Here is a 27636-nt window from a genome sequence, read left to right as displayed (position 1 = left end):
CTTTTAGGAGAGAGTTGTAGGCAGCATTGGGTACTAGGCTCAATTTCAATATAGCGTATCATCCTTAGATCGAGTGAGTGAATTAGGTTTTGGAGGATATGTTATGTACATGATGGACCATCAAGTCAAGTGGGAGGAATACCTACATCTTGTCAAGTTTTCCTATAAAAATGGGCACCATTCCTCCATAGGCATGCCACCTTATGAGGCCTTATATGGAAGACATTGTAGGACACCCTTGAGTTGGGATAGTATCAAGGATTGAGTATCTATTGGTTCTCAGTTAGTTAAGGAGATGGAGTAGTAGGTGACCATGATTAGACAATGCCTGAGAGAGGAAAAGGATAGGTAGAAGAAGTATGCTGATGCAAAGAGGATAGGTCGAGAGTATCAGGTTGGAGATAGAGTTTTCTTGAGGGTGCGACCACACAAGAGTCCAAATTGTTTTGGAAAGGGCTCTAAGCTAGCACCCTAGTTCGTTGGACCATTCAATATCCTAGAGAGGATAGGACCAGTTGCCTACCATTTAGCCTTACCACCTAGCCTATCACGCATCTATAATGTGTTTCATATTTAAGTACTTAGGGGATACATTTATGATGATTCTCATATTATAGATTGGGATTCTTTGTAGGTGAAGTCGAACGACTATTTAGCACTGGAGAATATCCATATTATTGCCTGATGGACCCTAACACTTCGAGGTCAAGAGCTGAACTAGGTTAGGGTTCAGTGGGATTGCTATGATGAGGTTACAGCTTCATGGGAGGATGCAACATAGATGCAATCTCAGTACTCATATCTTTTTTATTAACTCTAGGAGGAAGTTCATGCATAGTGGGGGAGGATGTGAGGCCTCACCCCGAGCCATCATAGCATAGTTGATACATTACTATTTTGATACTCATGACTCAATATGTCGAGACATCATTTGATGCACTGAACATTATTATGCTATTTTATGATGTGTGATGCTTTACTTTTAGATATTTGATTTCATCATTTAATGCTTTATGAACATGTATAATGATGAAGTAAATGAATGCAGAACTAACACTTTGATTATGCAATTTTAATGGTAAAAAATATGAGTAGAATGAGATAAAAAATTAATTATTAGAAAGATGGATGTTTTAAAATCACATGATTTTTCTAATGCATAATTTACATATATGCATGTGATTTCTTGAACTACTGATGTGTGCAATTAGTGTGCAGAATATTTAACCGAGAAACCTAATGGAAAGATGAAACTGAACCCCTTGCTATTTGTGCTAATTTGCATTACCTTTCTTTGAAGGTTATTATATAGTCTTAAAATTCTCCTAGCTTTTTTTGGTTTCTATTATGTCTTTAAGGCCTAAAAACATTAAATTTAAGAATCCTAGGGGTAAGGGTATGGGTTGGGAGTACTTTCCACCTCCTTAGCCTCTTAGGTTGACTTTTAGGGTCACTCAAAAACTTTATTTTTGGTTGATTGAAAAAATTGATTTGTCTCCTCTATGAGTTGGTGACTCAAACTCGACCTTGGGGTTACCTAAAGTCTAGTTGAGTTAGGATCATATTTAGAGGCATTTTGGAGAAGATCTAAGGTTGTTACCCAATCTCTAGTTTTTAGAGAGAAGTTGGAAGTTTGAAGGAAAGGAAGGATAAGCTTTTCTAAACTTTTCATTTTACCATAACTTTCTTTCGTGAAGGTAGGGTTCTTCACTCTTTTGATCATGTTCTTCATATGGTTCATACTTTGATTTATGCATACAAAATTGTGTTATTCTTGTATTGCTTGCATGTGTGTTGAGGGTGTTTGGGGAAGGATCCTAACTTATTCTTGGGTGTCATTCTTATGCTTTTCTTTGAAATTTTTAGGGGATTTCATGGGGATTGTTTTGGCAATAATCACCATTAGATAGGGAAGAAGTGGCCAAGTATGGGGGAAGGGCTTTAGTTGGACCTCAATAGTGTAGAGTCTCCTCTCATGGTGAGAAGAGGGAAAGATGGTAGGGTGTATGGACCTCTAATTTTCATCACATACCTTGTATGGAAATTTTAATTCTTGTAGAAGTGAAGGAATGAAAATCCTTGTGTTATTGGCCTCAAAAGGGCATTTGTAGAAGAATGGAAGTTCTTGAATTTTAGCCCCGAAAGGGCTATGTTATGGTATGGTGATTGATGTCTCCTATTAACAAAATCCACCTCCCCTCTATTTTGGTTCAATTTTGAACCTATTGTACAAAACTAGGTTTAGAATGCATGCTTTAATTGTTTATCATAATATGTTATTTTGCCTCCAGGTTAGTTCTTGTCTTTCCCATGATTCCCTTGATGCATTGAAGATATTGGAAAAAATCTCTTGTGAAAGACCTAGAAGAGAAATCATTTTAATTCTAAAATTATGGAAAATGTATTTTAATTTTGATGTATTGGCAAGGATGTCAGGTTTTCTTAATGGTTCTTTTCCACTGGAGCCTTGAACTAGGTTAATTAATAGAGAGAAAGGATTGAAAAAAAAACAAAAAATCTCCTTGCATGGTATTTGATGTTGTTCAATTTATGTATATGAGTGTGAAAAAAAGAAAATAGATTAAATGATGATGTATCAAATTATGAATTCTTCAAAGTTCAATTATGTTAAGGAAACAAATTGGATATATTGAAGTTTTCAATCCAATGTAATATGTTTTAGGAGAAACAACAATCCTACTTTTTGGATGAACAAATTTTTCATCTTTCCTTGTTAAACTAAGTAAGTAGAAAATTGAATTTGATTAAAAAAGAAATTGCATCCTTGTTATAAGACCAATTGAGAAACATAAATAAACAAATTTAAAAAATATATATATTTATCCTTGTATTAAGATGCATGACCAAGGAAAAACAAGTCCTAAAACAAGTAGTGTTTATGCAAGATTATAAGAAATCAATCAAACACCAGATTTCACATGGATAGATAAACATGTTTTAAAAATAAAATGTTCACCTCTAGGAACAAAATGCTCTCTGGAGTTTTTATGGAGGAAAGATTTAGTCCATTTGACCACAGAGAATATACCTCCTTTGATTCCCTTTAAAAATTTATTATCAATTTTTGAATGTAAATATTTAAATAGATAAATTTTAATTTTAAATGTAATGTAATTACTTGACTATAGGGTGAACCAACAATAATGGGTTCCACTTTAGTGGGATGAACAAAAATGAAAAAAATGGCGAAATGAGAAATTGAGTATGTTCGCCCGAACATAATGTTCGTGTGAACATACAAAATTACATTTTTTTAGGCCCTTTTTTCTTTTAATTTTTTTTTTTGCTCTTTCGACTCCCATAATTGCAGATAAATGATTTCCTACTATAAAATTAAAAATTTCAAAATGTGCTACTCAAAGCAAGCTTTCTGATAACTATAATTTCAATACATATTTTAATCATTAAGACTTTCAAATATGAGTTTAACTAATTATAGGTTCATTACTGATTAAACATCAACCGACTTTGACACCTCAGGGAAATTAATAAATTAGGTCAATTATTTTTTGAAAAATATGGAGGAACTAGCTCATTGAGATACCTTTCTATTCAAAAAAAAAAAAAAGGTTTATGATAAAGTGACTTCAAATTATCTGTGTCAAATGGAACATTTTTCTGAATTACAGTTCATGTCACTTCAAAACTTCATAAACTATACAATATTCAACCAAAATAAATCAAACTAAATGCATCCTCTGGATATTGAAGTTAAAAATCTAACGTCGAAAGAATTACTTCATTATCATTTCTAGAAAAAAAGTTATGTGTGTCAAACAGACTGTCACTTTTTAAAATATTGAATTTTATTATGTACCACTTTTCGAAGGAGATAAAAAAATTGACATAAATAATTTATTTTTTTTAGATTAAAAAATATGGTTACAAAGTAGGAATAGAGTACTCAAAATCATTAGTTCATGTCATCTCAAAATTATTTATAGTTTTCAAGATATAGTGACTTGAACGTGACGTTTGTTGCAAAATATTGATTTTAGTGTCAAAATTGGTCAAAAAGTGGAACCCATTATTGTGGGATCACCCTATACCTCCTTGCTATGAACTCACCAAATAAACTTTAAATCATTAATTCTCTCCACTCACCAATTCCTTGACTTCGGTTTAAGAGGGAGAGCAGATTGGGGTTTGTTTATCTAGTCAATGAATTAATGTCGATATAGTCTTATATTCTCCTAAGATCTCGCATGTACAAAGACCCCTATGCGTAGCATTGAAAGGTGGTTGAGTAGGTATTTAAGCCCATGCAACAAGCTTACATTTTAGAACAAACCTTTAAATCTTTCCATTTAAGTGCTCAAGTTTTGGAGGGTTTTCCTGCATGTTAAGGGGACCATGTGAATGGAAACCTACACTCACTTGCCCTTTGTACAGGCAGTATAGGTCCTATCAAACCAAAAAGGGGTTTTGCAACTTTTACCCCACCTTTTTACTCACCCACTCCTTCATTTATGGACTTATTCATTGGGGATCCTCAAATGGCAAGAAGGGGAGACAAGTCTGTGCCTAGCAGACTTGGAATAGTGCTAGGCTACGTTGGGATCCACCCAAGATCTCCTTGGAGCGTGGGACAAGGGGAAGTCTAGTGGCCAAGTGGCCAAGGGAGTTTAGGGAGTTAGGTTTGGGGTGGGTTTGAACTAGGTTATTTTGTAAGTTAATGTTAATTAGATTGTGGTCTGTGCTTTTCATTGTGTAAATGTGTTTTAAAATTATATTAGTTGTTATTAATTAGAATTTTTAGTTAGCAACTTAGTAGTTTAGGTCTTTAAAAGAATATTAATTAGTTTTAGATCTAAGTAATGTTAGTAATTAGTTAGAATTTGGTTAGTTTATATGTATTGTTTTTTTTAAAATATGTGTTATTCTTTTATATTAGTATTATGTAGTTAATTAGTTAAGGAAAGTTAGTATTGATAAAGGATTGTTATTTTGATTGTTAGAAATTTAATTAATGTGTCTTAGCATTGCAAAATTTTCTTTTGATTTTAGTATAAGTAGAGTTATCCATTTAAATTAGATCATTTTTATTACTGTTATATGTTAATATCATTATAATTTAATCTCAAGTGGTAGAGATTATTATTTTTAAAGGCAATTAGTAGGAATGTTACTTTTGTCTACTTAATTAGTATTCCAACATTATCGCTTTTAGACCAATATGAAGAGAAAGGAATTGATTTAAATAAAGAAATAAATTGTTGATGATGCTATAAATTGACTAAATGGATTATTTAATACTAGGCTTGATTTAAAAACATTGTTAGATTAGAGTTTCTATTATTTATAGATGAATCCAAATCATTAAATCATATGGGTTAATTGATAATTGGCTTGATCAAAGTTATAATGAATAATGTTGATAGGATTTAAATTTATCATAACTATTGTTTTAATATTGTTCTAGGGAGGTAAGATTTTTAGGTTAATTAAAGGTAAATGTGTGCTTAATCCTTCAACTAACTTAATTTTGGTTTGTTTTCATTAATTAATCAATCAAGCAATAAGAGTTCTAATTGTCATTTTAAGAGTGATGATGTAAAATCATGGGATAGGTCTTTAAATTAATTGAATTTAGTTTGTTTGAAAAGATTTAAATTTAACAACCTAATCTGTCAAGTGTTTTATCTGAGTAGTAGTCTCATAGTATTGTTAGGAGATCTTATATTCATCTTGTAACGTACCCTAGACTTATCTGAATTTTAAATATATCAAAATTTAGCAAATTAATTTTTTAAAAAAAAATTGGTGTGTTTTTCCCTATATTTTGGGCATGATAGTGACCATCTTTTTTGATACCATATTGTTAGTGCCTCTACCATTAATTATCACATCACAATGTTATCTCTACATTTTCACCTTGTACAAAACAAGATCCTGCTATGATTAGGTTCATTCTCACCACTTAGTAGGCCTTTTCTAATAACTAGGAGTTTTTCTCTTTTGGCATCTTCATCGACATGCATAAATCTAGCTTGACTCTGGGTTATCTTATCTTCCCTTCCTTGTTCTTGAGGACACACAAATTACCTATTCCCTTCTTCTCAATAGTGGAAATAGGTTGTAGAAAAACCTCCTTTACTAGATCCTTGCCTTCTTCCTCTTCCTCTCTTATATTTTTTATTTTGATCAAAGAAATGATTGGAATTGTTTCTCCTATAATTTTGACTACTACTACTAGCCTCATCCTTTTTCGAATCTTAATTGAAACCTCCATAAGACTATCCATGACATCTTAAACTATGACCTCTAACATTATTCTTGTTATTGAACTTCTTATTCAAGTTTTCCTTGACTCTTAGGAAAAATTGATATGATTCTTTGATATTACTCATTCAAACTGGACTCAATCCTCTTGAATCTTTGGCCTCAACCTATTATGATGATGTGTGACTTTCTCATTTTCAACTTCTATATGGAATATTCTAATGAGAACTCAATAGAACTCCTCTATATCCTCCTAAAAAATTCATGTCACTTGCTTCAATCCTTATATTTTCTTTAGTAGACCAAGTTTATAATCTATGTGAATCAATTGTCTCTTTAACTTAGCTATCATCTAATCTCATCTAGTGATTTCATCCTTCCCTCTTCCATTTCACTCCAATTGAATCTCCTACCATGAGGTATTTGTGTGTCCTTTTAGTTTATCCTTCACAAACTTTACACTATTCAGATCTTAATATATCCATACTCAAATTATTCTTCCATCTCATTAATCCAATTAGTCAATTGCTCCATGTTAAGATTCACCAAAAATAAGGGAACATCAAACATAGGTCTTCTTCTAATCCTTAAAAGGGCCCTAAAAATCCTTTCCTCTTTTTGGTTTAGAACTACCTCTTCTTCAATATTTTCTTCTTGTTCTCCTTCATCCTCACTTCCATCTCTTACAAAAAGTTTTATTTCTCTATGCATTTTTTCTTCCACTACTTGAATTTGTCTATGGAGGACTCTAAAACCCTCAAGTGTAATACCCATGTCTCTTCCACCACACTATCTACATGGAGGCATTTTTTGTAATTTTTTTGAAATCCTACTGCAAAGGGCCTTGCAATTGGAAATCTATCTACATGCTCATTGCAAACTACAGTCCTAATTTAAACTGCCTCAATGTTTGTGATCTTTTTACACACTCATGAACTCCTGCTCTGATACTACTTGATGAAGGGTGCTCCTGCTAATACTAAAAACACATAATAGAAATAGAAAAACAAAACCAATTTTGAGAGACCAAAATATGTGCTTCTTATTATCTCCCTAAATGTTGAATAATAGAATTCATAATTACAATATGCAAACCCACATGGGCACCTTCCTTACATGAGTTTGCAAGATGGAGCTATAAGAAAAACATAGAATTTTCCTAGACAACCTACATGCCTTCCTTATATGAGAACTTTTTACTTCCCATGAGAATTATAGATACTAAGCCCTCTCCCTTGAGGATGACCAAAATCATATTATATTATTTTATTACTCTATATTACATGGAATCATCTCAAGACATTTTAAAAATTGTATTTTTGAATGGGCCCACCTTCAAAAATAATAACTAGATAACAATTGGCCCATTTCGAGAATCCTTGGCTAAAGTTCTATAGTGGAAGATTGTGAAAGAATCCATCAACCAAGGGTTGATCTTTTTTCAAAGCCATTTAGGCCTTAATCACTAGACTTGAAGTTTGGATAGCCAAAATTCATTTTTAAAATTTGTAATAATTGCACTAGTGTATATGATATGGCAATGAAACTCATCTTACAGACCGATATGTCTAAGATGAACCTCAACATATGAGATTAGAACAATCTATGTACATAATGCCAACTTATTAAAATTAGCAACATTCCATAAATATAAACTCTACATAGGAATAGCCCTTATTAAAAATACAAAATTGGAAATAGAAATATTTTTGGGTGATATATGATTTCCCTTACACATAAAATGTTGCATTAAATCTTTCATCAATATTTACATTTGCTCTCTCGGACCTTAAGAAGTTTATCTTTAACATAGATTCATTCTTTACCTTAGCTTTGTAAATCTTAAATTTGTCCAAGTCTTTAGAATTTTCTCTTAGTATAAAATATCTCTCAGCATACTATGTTCTTTTCTATGCAAAATCATTTAAATTTGTATGCACCAAATATAACTTTCCTCTATTAGAAAATGGGTTTATCAAAAAATTGTTCCTCATTTGTTTACCAATCACAAAATCATTTCATATAGTGATAGTAGGTTTTATAATTCTAGAAAAATCACTAACTACATTAGAGTTATTAATTCTCACCATGTTATCAAAATTTATATAATATTACCTTTTATGCCACAACCAACTATCATCAATCTTAGGAAAAAAGAATCGCATCTCAATAGTATTTCATTTAAAAATATTACCTCTAGTTTTAGTAACACAAGTAATCAAATTTCTTGACTAATCTCTAATTGCACATCTTCCATCTTTGAATTGTAAATGATAACCTTTATTCACAATTTGTCCAACACTTAATAGCTTACATTTCAAACCATCAACAAATATAACATCATTATTGTTAGTTTTACCATCAAGAGTTAAAGTACCCTTCCCCTTGATCAAGGAAGGTATGTTGCCACAAATATCGACAATCTCATCATCAATTTTTTTCAACTCATCCTCTTGCATTCTTGCACTCCATCTTTGCTTTCTAATTTTAGCACATTTATTGTTTTTTATATTGGCCTCCTTCACATAATGTTTTAATATTTTCCAAATCTCATACGATGAGTATAATTCTTTAACTTCTTCATTTTTTCCTTCTACTAATGGGCTAATCAATCCTTCACTTGCTATCATATTACATTGAAATTATTTCCTTTAATTGTATGACATGAAGATATATTATTCTATGACTTTAAATCTTCCTTTGTCTCTTTAATCGTGGAGAAATTAATCCCCATAAAAATTAAGTGTGTTCTCATCTTGTTCTTCCAACTATCATAGTTGGCTCCATCAAAATTCAAAATTTGCTTCCTCAAAGCCATCTTCTTGAATATTAACCTTCCTTCTCAAAGAGGACTTGATCTTCTAATACCAATCATTACTAAGTAAAATTCATACCTCACAACTAAGATAGAAGAAGGGAAGAATGAATCAAGTATTGATAAACATAATAAAGAAAAATCTTATAAAATTAATCACTAAGAAACAAGATATCAATACAAAGTAATAATAAATCCAACACCTTAAGACAACAATTTTTGTTCTTAAGAAAAACCCTTGATCAGAGGGGAAACTCTATTGGAGATGGTACCCACAAGACATTGTACTAATATTTAAATTGGACATGTTAAATGAATTGACCCTGTTAGGAGTCAATATAATGGATTTTGTACAATTTTCCCTATTAAAGGGCTAATCTTTTTTAAATTATCTAAACCCTTGCTAAAGGGTTCATAACCCTATTAGAACTTATGGTAACAAAGAAGGCTAACTTCTTGAGCATACTAGCCAAGAATGAAAGGTTAAACCATGTTCTAGATAACAAATCCAATAAGCTTCAACTGACTATACAACAAAACACTTACCTTTACACTTCCTTTTTAATTGCACTCATACATCTAAAAACTTAGCTATGCTTTGGTATTTCAGCAACAAGACTTGCATACTTAGTAATTTCACACATCTCACACATTACAAATGAAGGAAATAACTTTCCTTTATTCTAATTATAAATAAGCAATTACGTTGGGATGTTAAGACTTTCCTAGTGCATTGTTAGATGCATAATACCACGCTAAGGCATAAACACATGTTTTGATAGTTAGCTAATCATTAAACATATTAATCCATGCTCTAGAAACTATAATTGGATCTTTTTGATAAAGATCAATAGGCTACACCATTTAGTTAGCTAGCACTATAGCATATTATTAATAACAAGTTAGTGACCATTCAAACATGAAGCAAACGATTCACATCCAAACATATAGGTACAAAGAAGAGTCTTCTAACATCTTGTTTTCTCATAAATATTCATTCACACCATGAAGTTGAATAAGAAATATTACAACTTCCTTTAGCATAATTCCTTGTCCACTTGTCTATAACCAATCTTCACTAAATAAACTATAATAGACATAATTTCTACACATGGTCTACTACACAAAACCATGTTGCACTTTCAAGAATATCAATCATAATTTATATTATATTGATGAATGGCCCATAGGATACAAAATTTCACATTTTTTGGATCCATATAAGATATGTTGAAATCATGAAAAAATTGTTCATCAATACAATATGTATGTCATCTCAACACTCTCTCCTAATGCCAACAATATCACACATTGTTGCAAATATAAATACTATTAGGTATGGTATCTATAATCTAAGAATCTAAGTTATGTGTGTTTTATTAATCTATAGAACTAGTAAGGAAGAATAAAATGGTAATGATGAATTTTGGCACATTGATAAAGATCTAGCTATTTACTATAAAAAAATGTCTTAAAAAATGAGGGTAATTCTTTTGTTGAACTTGCAAGCTATATTAAAATTTTGGTTATTGAAGGAAATTTTCCACAATATAAAGAATGTTTACTAACTCCAGCTCACAAATAACTTTATGAACTAACCTTAGATAACGTGGGTTACAAAGAGTGAAATTTAATAACATGCATTTTCATTAAACTTTCCCATAACAGGTTACTCAAGCATTGTCAATAATTAAATTTCCTTGGGAAAAGAGGAAAGGACGTAAACTATAGGCTTCTATGATATCCATTGATTGCACGTTAATGTTTATTAAGAATTTTCGTAAACAAAAATAGAAATTGTTTATGAAGGGAAATACTAAATTTTGAATATTAGATAACTTAAATTTACAACTATAATAATTAAAAAACAAAGTGACACTAATATTATTTCCAATTAATTTTAGAAAAACATTCCTTATAAGAGAATATATTTTGCACAACTATAAAGTAGATGACTTTATTACAAGTGATTTTGAGCATTACAAAACAAGAACAATTAAAATTATATATGTTGAAGACCAAAAAGAACATCAAAGATATCCAAAAAAACAATGAAACATATTTTAAATAAAAACATGGCTATTTAAAAATAGTTAAAAAAAGATAGAGAAAGATTTCAACAAAGACCTAGTCTTGGAATAAACATCATTGAAACTCAAAAAATATGAGAACATAAGAAGCTACACTAAGTCAACTTATCTTTTGGTGTGGTTATATAGATTATATAGATTCTTAGAGGCAATATTAGAAAAACTCCCAAAAGAAATTTTAAATTAATTATATTCAATTTTAAATTGTATAGACACTATCAATTAGGTGTTTGTACATGTATACATCCAATATAGATATTTTAACAATTGTTAGAATAACTAGCTTGGATATTTTTATACATCTATCTAAAACACACTAAGAGATATCAATTTTGAGGCGCCTATTTCAATAAATAGTTATTGAGAGTATATAAGTGCCTCGAGATTGATATCTCTCAGTGTGTTCTAGATAGATGTATAAAGATATCTAAGCTAGTAGCATTTACTGCACAATGTGTAAAACTTAAATCTATTAAAATTTTAATCTAAAATATACTTTTTAAAGCATGATTCTTGTCATATCCATTATGTTTTATAGATTTTGAAATATATTATATACATTGCATACAATTAATCTCTCTCCAAAGATTTGATTCTTTCCTCCTCTACTTTCCTTTTGACAAGTTGCTTACCTGTCTTCATCTTTCCATAATAATCATATGAAAATGGTGGTGAAATTCAAATTCCATCCAAAGACTTAACTTTTGATATAGCAAAAAATGTTAGTCCTATCCTTTCTCTTGGTCCATTGTCAATTGATGGCTAGGAAAGTGTTAATCCCCATGATTTATGGATAGTTAATGCCCAAGCCAAATGTAAGGGTAATTTATGTGTGCAACCTCTTTTTATTGGAGAAATGAGAATTAATTTTGGAGTTCCATCTTCAAATGGAATTCCAAAGTAATTGTCAAATTCAACCATAACATATGTTGGTGGATCTAGTGGGACATTTCTAGGTTTGTATATGATATTTTGAATGTATCCCAAAGCTTCATTGACAAGCCTAACTTCAATACATGAATTAGATGTTAACATGACCCGTGTATCCTTAGCAAGTAATAATTCAACATCTAGTTCATTATTATGACCTCCTCTCATGACATGGATCTACATTTTAGTTATTTATACATGCATGAATTGGTTCCATCTCTCTTTGTGCATTTGGTGGTTTAGAGGTCATTGATGTAGTATGATTGATTGTGTGCCCAACAAAATAGGAAAAGAGTAAGAGGAGAGGCAAATCACAAAGGTGGATGACATGTAGGGTGCTAAAAATAATGAAGAAATATGGGGTTACAAAGAGGAGGTTGTATGTAGCTATATCACAAAGGAAGAAAGTGTTTGAAGAGGAGGATCTTGTCAATGTTGTTTTTTGGAAGATGTTGGTTTGGTTTTACTTCTCCAAGTTAAGAAGAGATTGCAACTTCAGTGTGCTATTTGGTAATTTTTAATTTTATTTTTTGATACCATAAAAAATTCATTGACATGGTGCAGTGGGTGTTTTAGCAAAAAAAAAAAAAATTATTCTCATGAGATGGTTCCCTCCATACGATTGGAGATGATTTTTATTGTGCCATGGTGATATATTTAGAGCATTGGCATGATAGAGGTTCTCTTGAAAGGTTTTGCTACTTCAAGCATAAGTGTTGGTTTGTGGAGATCAAGTTGTCATAAGGTTCTCCCAAGTTATGCAAGCATGCAATATGAGTTTTAACAATTGATCTTGGTTAGTGCTCTTGGTATCGGGTACTTTGGTGGATTGATCATGGAGGTCCTCTTGAAAACTAAGAGGCTTGGGTGAGGCTATAGTTCTCTTGGTTTAGAGAGAATTTTTTGAGATGGTTTCTCTTTGGAGGTTTCAGCATGAAGTTTGAATAGCTACACCTATGGATGGGTGTGATTTCATTATAGACCTAGTGGAGATTGTTCTTGGAGAAGAGTTGTCGAGACTTGGTGTATCCTGGAGGAACATTCTCACTCCTCTTTCTTGGTGTATTTGATATATTTATCTCCTTATGCATTTAGGAGATGGTTGATATATTTCCTAGTTTTGGAATGTTTTTAGTTTGATCTTCTTTTTTATAGGAGCTTTCTTTCATGGTGTTTGGGTGTTGTAAATGCTCTCATATGGGGAGGTAAAGGAATCATACTTGACATAGTTGGGCACTTGATGGTTTTGGTAGAAGGATGAGTTATGATTTGTGTTATTATTCCTTCCAAGAGTTTTTTGAGGTCATCTATTGTTGTTGTACTTCATTATTTCTTAACAACAATACATGGTCTTTTTCATGAGGACTTGGAAGATGTCATTTTTGTAGTAGGTTGGTTGTGGTTCACAGATCATCTCAAGTTAATGCCATGCCTTCTATGTGTTGATTGGTAGATTGAGTCAACTTATAGTTGACATTTCTCATGAAATTTAAATTTCCTTATAATGGTCTTCTAGCTTTTTTCACATCAATGACTCTTTGGTGTGTTATGTTGGAAGTTGGTATATTTTGTGTGTTATTGTATGGTCTAGTTATGTGGTTATAAATCTACTTATATTGTATGGATAGTTGGACATGGTTAGCAATTAATTGTGGTTTCTATTCTAGCTATGAATATTGTCTTTTGGAAATTTGTTACCATGGGATTTGGTAAGGTAAAAAAGAGTTTAAGTGGTAGGATATTCAAATAAGAGGTTGTAGCATGAGTTGAACTTCATGTGGGAGATTGTTGGATGTGAAGTCCAACTGTCATGGTTGTTCATTTCACATTCTTCTTATTTGTCTCTGTGTCTTCTATTGAAGACTAATGTATAAATATAAGGGAAAAGCCCTATGTACATTAAGATGTAATGACTAAATAATATATTTTCTCTACTCTCAGTGTGACTCACAGTTGTGGTGAACCATGATATTTCATGTGAAAAGGAAATTGTGTATTGATCTGCATCCAAATCAAATTCCATATGAAATAATTTTAGCTGATCAAAGATGTTATCATCTGAATTGGATTTAAGCTCACTAAGTGTATTTTCATCAATTTGAATATCCCTATAGAACTGATCATGTTTTATTCTAATTTGAAGTACTCTGTACACCATCTCCTTTTTACTATAAACCTATAACTTGTTCCATGTTGATCCTTCTTTGGAACAATGATAATAGGTAAATATTTTATTCGATGTGGTAAGATTTTGGCTATTTCTCTTACTTCTTATGGATTGCTTATGGTATGGCCTTTATATTTAAATTTACCTCCAGTTGCATGTGTAACTTGAAGAATGAGGTTGATACATGCTATCAACATTTCTTCTATTTGTGTTAGGTTAGAAAGTTGTAATGGTTGTGGACTGGGATTCATGTTGTTTAAAGCTGAAAATTGATGTTCATTCTTTTCTTGTCAACATTGATGACAAATAGGACCTTCAAGGACCCATATTACCTTAATTGCAAGATAGCTTTCTTGACAAATGTAGCAAATACTCTACATAGAAAGTTTATCTAATTCATTTTAAAACATTATTTTTAAAATCGTCAATTGAATCCCATTATTTTTTCAATGGTATTGATTGCCCCTCATCCATTCTATTTTTTGTTCTTTTCGATCATCTTTCTCTTCTTATTTGAGATGTTGACTCCTCTTGTAAATTATAATTGGCTAAATCAACATTCATAAGATCTTCTATTCTATCAATTGGTGCTTGTAGAATACAATCTATTGTCATAGAGTTCATCCCATCAAAACTAAACCCACCATTTTCATGAGATTTAGCTTCTCCTATCTTAGATTCATGTTTACATAGTTGTATTTGTTGTATTTCTCTTTCATTCAACTTGTCTAGGTTCATAGCTATTTTTTTTTTTCTTCTCACTATATTTTAATTATCCTGAGATGTTTGCATATGATGTCCTCTCATCTCATCTACATGTTGTCTCATTTCTTCTTCAATCTCTTCCACATTCATAGTTTCCCTATGCTTGACATGTCTTTCTCTATCAAGTTGGCTTCATTTATTTCTTCCTTCTTCTCTTTCTACATTAGTCATTTGTTCACATTATTATCTCATATAATTTTGTGCATATTCTGTATTGTATTTGTTTCTCTTCATTTCTAGGACTTGTAGCTTCCTCTCTTTGAGCATTATTGCTTTGTTCATGTCTTTGTCTCATATAATTATGAGCATATTCTCTTTGATATTGTCTTTGTTTCTCTTCATTCTCAAAATTTAGTCTTGGATGGGGCCTTCTAGAAAATGTGAATATGATAACTTTAAAAGTAATAGGATTTAAATTAGTAATATTTCACAAAAAAAATAAAACATAAAATATGTTGAACTATATATTAGTTGAAATATTTAATAAATTTAGTATCATCCAAATGTTTTTAATTATAAATACATTGTACTATATATTTATTTAAATTAAATATTAACTATTTTTTTGTATATTCTATTATTTAATTATCAACAAAAATATAAAACATCAAATGAAAATATATCTACGGTAGATTTAGATTTGGAAAAAGATATCTAAGGTAAACCTAAAAGTTCTTTTAAAAGTTGAATATATGTAAATATTAAATACATGTCGAAAATCAATATTTAATCTTTTATCCAATTTCAAATGTGAAATCATTTTATTCACAACATGACATCATTAAAAGTATCAACTTCCCAATTTCCAACTAAACTCTTTTTTTTTTTTTTTTTCTAAAGGGCTAAACGCTTTGACCTGGAGCTATGAACCAGTCAGGCCACAAATGGGAGACCTCATCCCAATTAGATTTGAACCTTGACAACAAAGATAACAACTCAACAACTTAACCATTACAACATGTTGCTATTACCAATTTCCAAATAAACTCTTATCCATCTTTACTATTTTAAAAATATATTAATGCCCATTTATTTAATTCAACTAGTCAAATTGAAATTTTAACTAAATCTAAACCTAATTATATTGATAAGCTTATCATCCTTATTACATCTCTAAACCAGCAAAGAAAAATTCTTTACATTATGTTCATAAAAATATTGACGACTTATAATTATTTTATTTCAAGAATGGATTTGTGAGCATCTCATATTAGTATTAAATAATTTCATTTTGAGATTTATAAAATATATAAAACTACCAATGAATTAAGAAAATAAAGTATCAATACACATTGAAAGAAGAAATTATGAAAAATTTGAGTAGCTAAATTAAATTTTAGTTTCAAATAGTAACATGATTAAACGATACTATCAATTATTAACTTTGCATATTGGACACATTAGAATAGATGTATTAAATTTAAAATAAAAAATAAAAAATAATGCACAAGAGAATATTTAAGAAAAGTAAATATATGATATCAACCTTTAACATTGGCCCAACTTTTAAAATCTAAGTTATAAATTCAAATATCATATTTTCAAATTCAAATTGATTGTATGCCACTCCACTCTATCTTCTTTATAAATTTAAATATTGAAATGTGTAAATTTTTAAATGTATATTCTATATTTATATCATTAATTTTACTAGATGTGACAGGCCTCATTGTAGGTTATGCCTCTCAGTGGAATAAATAGTTTACAAGATAAACAATTTTTTAGTTTTAATATAAAACTAGCTATTAGTAAAATTATGACAATTCATAAAAGAGAAACCAAAAACATAGAAAAACTAAATGAAAAAGAAATTAAATTAAAAAATATATAAAATGGGAGAACAAAATTTATTGTATTTTAGAAAATGTTTTTCAATATTTTTGAGGAGTACATTTAATGTTGAAAAATTGTTGGAACAATTATTAGTTTTCAAGCTAACTAAATTTTAGATCAACCTTAAAAAATGATTTTTAAAAAATAATAGTGAACTAAAATTGTTAACTTGACACAAATGATACCAATAATAACTTTAACTATTGTTTTTTATTTAAAGATTGCAAGTCCTTTGGAAGAAACACCTATTTTTTATTAGAAATAAAACAAAAATTATCTATTTTTTATTATTATTTAAACTAGAATCTTATAGCAATGATGTTGCTACAAGTCATACAAAATCTTTTTCCTATGATGTGGCTATTGGACAACCTAAAATTCCTAAAATAACTCTGTAAAGGTTGTCTCCACAAAAAAAATACCACATCAACAATCTCCATAATATGCAGAAAAATCAACGAGAGTCAAAGTCTTTTGAATATTGACCAGTCAACATTAGTCGACTAACTATCATTAACTTTAAAAAAAATGATACTTATACATATATGCTCAAATTTAAAAGAAACTATAAATTTGTTACCAGATTACTAATACCAGATACTAGATACCAGGTGGTAAACCATGACGACCAAGTTGAAAAGAGCTGTAGAACCTGTCTAAGAACAGAAGGGAAATAATATTGTAGGAGTGCTTTACCACCCTACCATGTAGCTATTAAGCTTCCCCAAAATCTTTCCTAACATGAAAGATACCCAACCTAGCAACGAGATAGTCTAATCAAGTAAAACCAAGAGAAGTAATGGAATTGTGCTACACAAATAGTGTCAAGAACATGAATCAGTCAACAAGATAACCAAACAACATTTTCTTAGTTGTCACTTCAATTCCATTATTTATAATAAGTAGAAAATAAAAAGGTTTATCCATCATTGAGTACCATACTCCCATCCACATACAAGGATAAAATCATAAAGTTCTTTAATCATGGATCAATTAATCACAACATTTTAGCGCATCTCTAGCAAAAATTTTAATCCAACTTCCATGTATTACCATCAATTCTCTTTTGATGCATGTTATACATACACATAGGTTAAACCAATCACATGGCTATCAATGAAAACCTTTATATATCAATTAGTAATCATAGTATGTTATCCAATCTTAAATTTCCTCTCATAAAACATAAAGACACAACAAGCATGATAGCATTACTTTCCACTATGCACTATCAAAATATAGTTATACAAGTAAAACAACATTGCTAAGAAATGAGTACCCTTGATGTTTACATTCAGTCTAAGCCATTACACATGGTGTTAAATCTTTGACTAGTCATCAAAATTTAAAACACATTTTATATCCTCGAAAAAGTGTACTCCATTTTACACGAATATTCATCTACAAAAGGACATCAACCATTCCGAACTTCCAACATTGTAAAATGGAAAAGAACCCCTCTTTTCCTTCATCTTGAGTGTATCAAGATCAATAGTTGTTCAATTTTTGTGATCTAGTAATGAATTTAATTCTAAAAATTAAAAATATTATTAATACATGGAACAACTTAGCTATTTTCTTGACGTTGTAAAGATATTTCCATAACCTTTGATGAATAGTTGTGGGCCTCAAATCTCAAAGCAACTCTATAGACAGAATGTGGTTTAGGTAAATGTTAAGTCTCACAGTTACATCTTATAAAATCTACAGTGACCTGTTAATATTTCACTATCATAAGGAGCCTCACTAAACCCAATGCATGTCTAAATGCATTATGCAGTCGTACCCAAATGCAAAATACATTCAAATAATTAGAAGGAGCCCGATTGACCAACATGGGGTAAAGTCTAGCAAATTAAGGAGGATGGTTAACTCTGTTTCTATAAATCCCAATCTTCACAACTCTTAGAAAATATAAGAAGATAAAATGATAGAATGCTACCCACCAAGTTTTCTATTGAAGTATTATCAAGGTATGTCTTTCCATAGTTAAATTCTAGTGAGTATTAAAAGTTAAATCTTTTAAATGACCAACACAAAATTTGAATCTACACCCTTGATAGAGAACAATACATCTAAAAAGATGTTTCCCTCATTTAAAAAAATCACAAGGGGTCCATTCTACTAACTTTATCTTGATAATCCAAAGATTATCAGACAAGTGTACACATAGATGGACAGTTTATCTAGCAGTTGTAGACCAAAATGAACTTCACAAAGCTTAAAAAGTATCGATCCCTTGGATTAAATCAAATAAAGAAACTTGTGAATTGAAGCTTTTTTGGTGTCTTTCCTTCCATGTGTCCCTCTCATCCTTACAAGCCTCTCCTTTGCATCCATGGCATTCTCTTTAAAATCCAATAGATAGCTTCTCATTGACAAACTGTGTGCACTCTCACATCTGCATCTCTCAAACTCTTGCAGGCATTCATAGTGATGTGTCAAAATTGGATAAGAATGGGTGCATAGTAGTCGACAACCATGCCTCTCTCACCTTTAACTCCCTCCTTAATCTGCCTATTATAGCTTTTAATTGTAGAATCCATTTGTCGCCAAATGAATTCTACAAATTAAACACTTGGGTATTGCAAATCCTTCTTGAATAATCTTTTAGAAAAGATTCAACTTTTGGCTTGTCCACTGGTAATAATATATTATTTTGGGTTTGAGTGTACAGGGCCTAAGCATCCATTGGCAGCATCTTGTGGGTACAGAGGTTTGCCATATAATTTTAATGATAAAATGCGGTGTGCACAAATGGAAATGTTATGAGAGTTTTAATAGGTGGATCTTGTAAAGATCCACCAAAAATTGTAAATTGGGATAGAACTCATTATATGGAGTGAGCAATTTTCCTGTCTGGTCACAAATTGTGTCTGCCAAATAGTCAAATCCTTCCCTTTCTTCTTACAAAAAATGCTATCATTTTTAGATCCCTTCCATTAGTAATACTAAATCTCACTAAGCTTCCCAAGAACAACATCAACCACAACAGATAGACTCTTTAACACAAATTTTTGTATGTTGCTTAAACACTAACTATAGCGAATCCCATATAGCAGGTCAAGAACACATTTATAACAAAGCAGATTGGAAGGATTCCCCAGGATTCCCTCGAAGAAGAGTCCCATATGCCTCGAGAAGTAGGTGGTTACAAAATTCTCAATTCATAACCAAAAACCATTCAGGTGAGATAAGGTAAGTTATTTTACATTTATTTAAAAGAAAATGGTTCCAAGAACTGGAATCCCTGATCCACATGGAAATCACAATGCCAATTTATTCAGGTAAGGGGAGAGTGGGTTGTGACATCCTCCTCCCCTTAGAAAATGAATCATCCTTGATGTTGATATGCATAAATTACAATCATACTCAATTATATATCTACAAGAAAATGAATCTACAAGATCAAAATCTAACTTCCATTATAAAAATGCACACATCATCATTCAATTCTATCAAAAAACTATCTTTCATTTACTCAAATAAAGTCAAAAAATTGTTTCCTTAAACAAAAGCTATGTTTCATTAACATATTACCACATTAACTCTCATGGAGCTATCTTTTGAAAGATCTATTATCATACAATTGAAGTAATAAATTAAGAGAAGAAAACACAAATTTTATGTAAGCACATGCATAAGCAATCATTTCAAGAAAAATTTCTAGGTGTGAGTGTGTGAATTTCATTACCATCCTATAATTTTACAAGGTTAGACTACCTCTCTCCTAAAATATTCCCCCTTTTTGATAATGTGTCATTCCCTCTATTACATTATAGGAACAACACCCAATGTCAGTCCATCATTTAGTATAAATCAAATTGACTTTCCAATGAAATATAAAGTCATATACTTCCTTATCTCAAGAAGTCTCAAAATTTGTAACATATTGACTTAAAATCACATGATATCATACACATACCTATGCACTTACCATACCTTGTCATCATCTGTGGATTTTTCCTTACTAGTAGGTACTTCTTATCCACATCTTGCCATACTAATTAATATCTAAAGGAGATCAACTCAAATATTAGTAGTAAAATTTTTTGTTCAACTTTATGAATTCTTAACTCATCTTATAATCACAAGCCATATGTACCATACATACCATCTAACATGTGCTCACTAGGTGAGTAATTGTCCACATCAATAGACTAGTGTCCACAAAACATAATCAAGTAATGCAATCTCATTACATCTAAGTCATCCTCATTAGATCATTAGGAAAAATAATGACATGCACATATAAAATCATTAATGTAATCATTAACATTTAATCATCATTATGCATCTTAACACATCATATAGCTCCAAATTAACAACATATATTTAACCAATATTATAGATAGATCAAGGATAGAGCGTCTCACAATCAAATGTGTCAAGTAACATTAATCCAAGTTCTACACCAATAGATGATTCAACCAAATCCTAAACACAAAAGTCAACCAAGGGGTCTAAGTCTATGTTGAACACTATATCGAGTAGGAGTCAAACAAATAAATCAAGATGACTACATCATTGATCATTATTTATTGACCAAATTGACTAAATAAAAGGTGCCAACAACTTTCTATAAAGTTAAAATCACATGCATGGTGGATAATCACATATAAATAACACCAATGCAAAAATATTATCAAAATAGATACATACCTATTTGCATCCTCATCTAAAGACATATTTCGATACACTTGCCACATAGGCCAAAAAGTCAAATCAAGTTAGTCAAAAGTTGTCTACAATTAGTTGAGCTAACAAGTAGATACAATATCTTCCAATTAAGTTTGCAACTTCATTCTACTTTCCAGCATACATGTCAAAATGATAGGTGTAATTTTATTTCATATCCAATTATTGACCACATTGTCAAACACAACATATCATCACATGACTATGCCATAAATGAAAATATCAGAAGAAGTTGACCTGCATGTCCAACTTTATACTATCATATGTAAAACCATGTCCTGCTAAGTAATAGAGGGAATGACACATTATCAGAAAGGGGGAATATTGTAGGAGAGAGGTAGCCTAACCTTGTAAAACTATAGGATGGTAATGGAATTCACAAACTCACACCTAGAAATTTTTCTTGAAATGATTACTTATGCATGTGCTTACATAAAATTTGTGTTATCTTCTCTTAATTTATTACTTCAATTCTATGATAATAGATCTTTCAAAAGATAGCTCCATGAGAGTTAATGTGGTAATATGTTAATGAAACATAGCTTTCATTTAAGGAAACAAATTTTTGACTTTATTTGAGTAAATGAAAGATAGTTTTGTTGATAGAATTGAATGACGATGTATGCATTTTTATAATGGAAGTTAGATTTTGATCTTGTAGATTCATTTCCTTGTAGATATATAATTGAGTATGATTGTAATTTATGCATATTAGCATCAAGGACAATACATTTTCTAAGGGGAGGAGGATGTCACAACCCACTCTCCCCTTACTCGAATAAATTGGCATTCTGGTTTCCACGTGGATCAGGGATTCTGGTTCTTGAAATCATTTTCTTTTAAATAAATGAAAAATAACTTACCTCATCTCACCTTAACGATTTTTGGTTATGAATTGGGAATTTTGTAACCACCTACTTCTTGAGGAATATGGGACTCTTCTTTAGGTGGAGCATTGAGGGAAACTAGGGGAATCCTTCCAATCTACTTTGTTATAAATGTGTTCTTGACCTACTATATGGGATTCAGTACAGTTAGTGTTTAAGAGACATAAAACTATCTATGTTAAAGAGTCTATCCATTGTGGTTGATGTTGTCTTGAGAAGCTTGGTGAGATTTAGTATTACTGATGGAAAGGATCTAAAAATGATAGCATGTTTGGTAAGGAGAAAGGGAAGGATTTGAATATTTGGTAGACACAATTTGTGACCAGATAGGAAAATTGCTCACTCCGTATAATGGCTTCCATCCCATTTTACAAATTTTGATGGATCTTTGCAAGATCCACCTATTAGAACTCTCATAACATTTATGTCTATGCGCACCACATTTTATCATTAAAAATTATATGGAAAAACTCCATACGTGCAACATGCTACTAGCAGATGCTTAGACCCTAAGCACTCAAACCTTAACTAATATATTATTACCAGTGGACAAGCCAAAAGTTGAATATTTTCTAAAAGATTATCTAAGAAGAATTGTCCATACCCAAGTGTTTAATTTGTATAATTCATTTGGTGATAGATGGATTCTACAATGAAAAGCTATAATAGGTAGATGAAAGAGGGCATTAAAGGTGAGAGAGGCATGGTTGTTGACTACCATGCACCCATTCTTATCTACTTTTGACAAATCACTGTGAATGCCTGCAAGATTTTGAGAGACGCAGATGCTAGAGTGCACATAGTTTGTCAGTGAGAAGCTGGCTGTTGGATGTTATAGAGATCGCCATGGATGAAGAGGAGAGGCTTGGAAGGATGAGAGGGACACATGGAAGGCAAGACACCAAACAAGCTTCAATTCATAGGTTTCTTTATTTGACTTAATCCAAATGATCGATACTTTTTAAGCTCTATGAAGTTCATTTTGGTCTACAACTACTAGATAAACTATCTGTGTATGTGTATGCTTGTTTGAAAATCTTTGGATTATTAGGATAAAGTCAATAGAATGGACCCCTTATGATTGTTTTAAATGAGGGAAACATCTTTTTAGAAGTATTGTTCTCTATCAAGGGAGTAGATTGTGAAGAACATGCCATTCTTCCTTTTACATTTATCTTATGCTATTTTTATTAAAAATTGGAAAGCTTACCTTCTAGTGTGGGTGCTGAATGTGGACAAACAAGAAAGATTAGATGCTGTGTACTTTCCTTCATGCAAGGGTGTAATGTAGCAATTATGGGATAGATAGATAGATATCTTCATGTTTTAGTTTCTCTATCTTCCAGTTTTGTAGAATGGATACATGTCTGATCTTGTTTCTTCTATAGATAATTTTAGATTTTTAAAAGTGGTTGGCCAAGCCATTTTGTTTCCAGATATTGTAGTTGTACATGGTTATGCATATTTGGTTTTACTACTAGGCACATGGTTGCAATGTAGTTTATTTTATTTCCCAGCTACATTCCATGTTTACACTACTTGACACATGGTTACAATGTAGAAATGTTACATAGTTGCACCAAATCCATCTGATCCATCTTTTTCTAGGAAGCTAGGCTTCTTGTGCTAAGGTCGGTGATTTCTTCATGTTAGAAAGAATTTTGAGGAAACTGTCACTCTATGGTTGGCTAGGTTAAAGCACCTGGGCCACACTTCTATCTCAGGAAGTAGGTGGGAGATGTCCTATAGCTTTGGAGATTGGATTCACTGAAGAACACAATGAAAATGTCATCTCAGTTTGATTTTTTTTCTCATCATTTGAGATGTACTTAATTACATCATTATGTGATGATTTAATGGCATAAAGGCCATACATCACAACACGTGCTTAAATGTTGGTTAAGCACATTATGGTGACAAACTAAGCGTGCGGGCCTAAGGTCACTCAATTGATAAAAATTGGATTACTAATCCTTGAAGGTGATTAGTGAGCATACCTAGATGATTTACTTAATGCTGTTGATCATATGATAGATGACACTGCGCTTGTATGATGTGCTTATTGTTCCATGTTTGACATGTAGGTCAACATTTTCTATGATGTCTAGTGAGGTATGATGCTTTACATTATACTTCGTATATTTAGTAAATAATGCATTTTATGGATGGATTCCTTGGATAATGTTATTTGTTACAATTGTAAATGGATGATTATTGTTAATCCTTGATTAGACTATCTCGTTTCTGGGTTGGGTATCTTTCATGTCAGGAAATATTCTGAGGAAGCTTAATAGCTTCGTGGTAGGGTGGTAAAGCACTCCTACAATATTCTTGCCCTTGTGTTCTTAGATAGGTTCTAGAGCTCTTTTCAACTTGGTCATCATGGTTTACCACCTGGTATCTGGTATCTGGTAATGAATTTACAACTTCTTTTAAATTTGAGTATATATGTATATGTATCATTTTGTTTAAAGTTAATGATAGTTAATCAACTAATGTTGACTGGTCAATATTTAAAAGACTTTGACTCTCATTGATTTTTTCACATATTATGGAGATTGTTGATGTGGCATTTGTTTTGCATCTCTCAAACTCTTGTAGGCATTCTTAGTGATCTATAGAAATTGGATGAGAATGGGTGCACAATAGTCGACAATCATGCTTCTCTCACCGTTAATGCCCTCCTTAATCTACCTATTACAACTTTTCATTGTAGAATTCGTCTATCACCAAATGAATTGTACAATTTAAACACTTGGGTATTGCAAATTCTTCTTGGATAATCTTTTTTAAAAAGATTTAACTTTTGGCTTGTCTACTGGTAATAATATATTAGTTTGGGTTTGAGTGCATAGGGTCTAACCATCCACCGGTAGCATGTTGCGAGTATGGGGTTTGCCATATAATTTTAATGATAAAATGTGGTGTGCACAGATGGAATAGTTATGAGAGTTTTAACAGGTGGATCTTGCAAAGATCCATCAAAATTTGTAAATTGGGATGGAACTCATTATACGGAGTTAGCAATTTTCATGTCTGGTGACAAATTGTGTCTGCCAAATATTCAAATCCTTTCCTTTCTCCTTACCAATAATTTTTAGATCCCTTCCATCAGTAATACTAAATCTCACCAAGCTTCCCAAGAACAAAATCAACCACAGAAGATAGACTCTTTAACACAGATAGTTTTATGTCGCTTAAACACTAACTGTAGTGAATCCCATATAGTAGGTCAAGAACACATTTATAACAAAGCAGATTGGAAGGATTCCCTAGGTTTCCCTCAATGCTCCCCACGAAGAAGAGTCCCATATGCCTCGAGAAGTAGGTGGTTACAACATTCCCAATTCATAACCAAAACTGTTGGGGTGAGATGAGGTATGTTATTTTTCATTTATTTAAAAGAAAATGGTTCCAAGAACTAGAATCCCTGATCCACGTGGAAATTAGAATGATAATTTATTTGGGTAAGGGGAGAGTGGGTTGTGACAAACTCTTAGAATATATTTTACATCTAGAGGAAGTTTCCACATTCACATGTATATAAATATTAATATTATTTTAGGATCAAATTTAATTTCCTCTATAGAATATGTTAAGATTAAAAATAATAATAAAATAAAATAGAAAATAGATAATAAATGGTAGAAGTCAAATATAAAATAGAAAGATATGGAAAATATAAAAATATACCAAGTATTTCTCCATTATAGGAAAAAAGATTATCATAGAAAGAACATATATTCTCCATTGTAGGAAAATTAAGTATCATGGAAAGTACATAGATTCAAACATTATTCCTTTTCATATTTTCTCTTTGCAACTAAATTCAACGAAATAGAAAATAGAGAGAGCCAAATCTTAGATATAGAGAAAAAAGTAAAAAGGAGAACACAGGCTCAAAAAATAGAAAATACACCAATGCTTCTATATTCTTGGACAAATGAGTATAATAGAAAGATACAGTGTCAGATAACATTCTATTTTTGCATTAGCAAAATCTTAATGAGGCCGATAGAATATTTTCTTTTTGCCCATTTATTTTAGAAAAATCTCGACATGTACATTCCATTTGGAGATTGTTATGAAGACCAAAATCCTCAACAAAAATTTCCAAGTTATGGTTGGAATATTTCCTCTATACTCAATTAATTCTAACAAAATCTCTGCATTAACTTCTACCATAAATCTCTCTCTTTTAACACATAGATATTTAGTTTCTAATTTGTAGTATCTTTCAGAAAATTGCATAGACAATTAAAACTGTGAATAGAATTAGTACACGGGAAAATACAAGGAGACTTGACCACAGGTACCAAATTGATGAAAAGCTTGAGCACAGTGACCAAATTCACTCTCAAACAAATGGGGAATTGTTGTAGGTGGGTTCTTTGTCTTTTCCCTAATAATCAATCTCCTTCTACCCCTCCCTCTCCTTCTGCTTCACCACATTATCCTCCTCTTCCTCCTTCTACCCTGGAGCTGTTCATTCAATCAATAAGACAATATATTAGGAACAAAAACCCAACTGAGAATATTGATTTGCTCATAAAGTACATTGACAGTATGCTACATAAAGTAAAGGTGATTGACCTTCAATTCTCACCCATTACTCTCTGTTGTCCGTTAATGAACCATAATCAGATGTATGTGTTCCTTTTTTTGTAAAGAAATAAAAATCACAATTTTAATATTTTCCACTCAGCACTAACTATTATCGAGTGCCAATTTTGCTCAGTACCTTAATGAGTCGAGTGGCAAGACTATGCCAAGTGAGCTCGGCACATGAAGGAGCTTGGCATATGAAGGAGCCGAGTGAGCTCGGCACTCAAAGGGAAACTCGAGACCAATGGATACCGAGTGAGCTTGGCTTAAACTATAGAGAGAACTTCTACCAAAGTCAATGCTGAGTTATAGGACTTATAATGTGAATGTTACCACCATTAAACTAGAGAGTCAAAGCTTAAAATATTCAATAATAAACTTCTCAATTGCAATGAATAAGAAAAAAAAATGGATTCATGTATGCCTTCTTGCTTGCTATTGAACTTTAATTCAAACTAATACAAATTTTGGGAGCATTCAACTACAACCAGAAAAACTCTAAAATAACCCTAAAACTTCAAACTCGTAAAACTTCAAACTTCAAACTTGCAACTCTAATGGCTGCATACAATAACACCTAGACAAATTACTACTTCATAGGTC

Source organism: Cupressus sempervirens, chromosome 10 (genome assembly GCF_028749045.1).
Source record: "Cupressus sempervirens isolate cs-2001-9-10 chromosome 10, ASM2874904v1, whole genome shotgun sequence".
NCBI classification, from domain to species: Eukaryota; Viridiplantae; Streptophyta; class Pinopsida; order Cupressales; family Cupressaceae; genus Cupressus; species Cupressus sempervirens.
Note: the sequence above shows the minus strand (reverse complement) of the source record.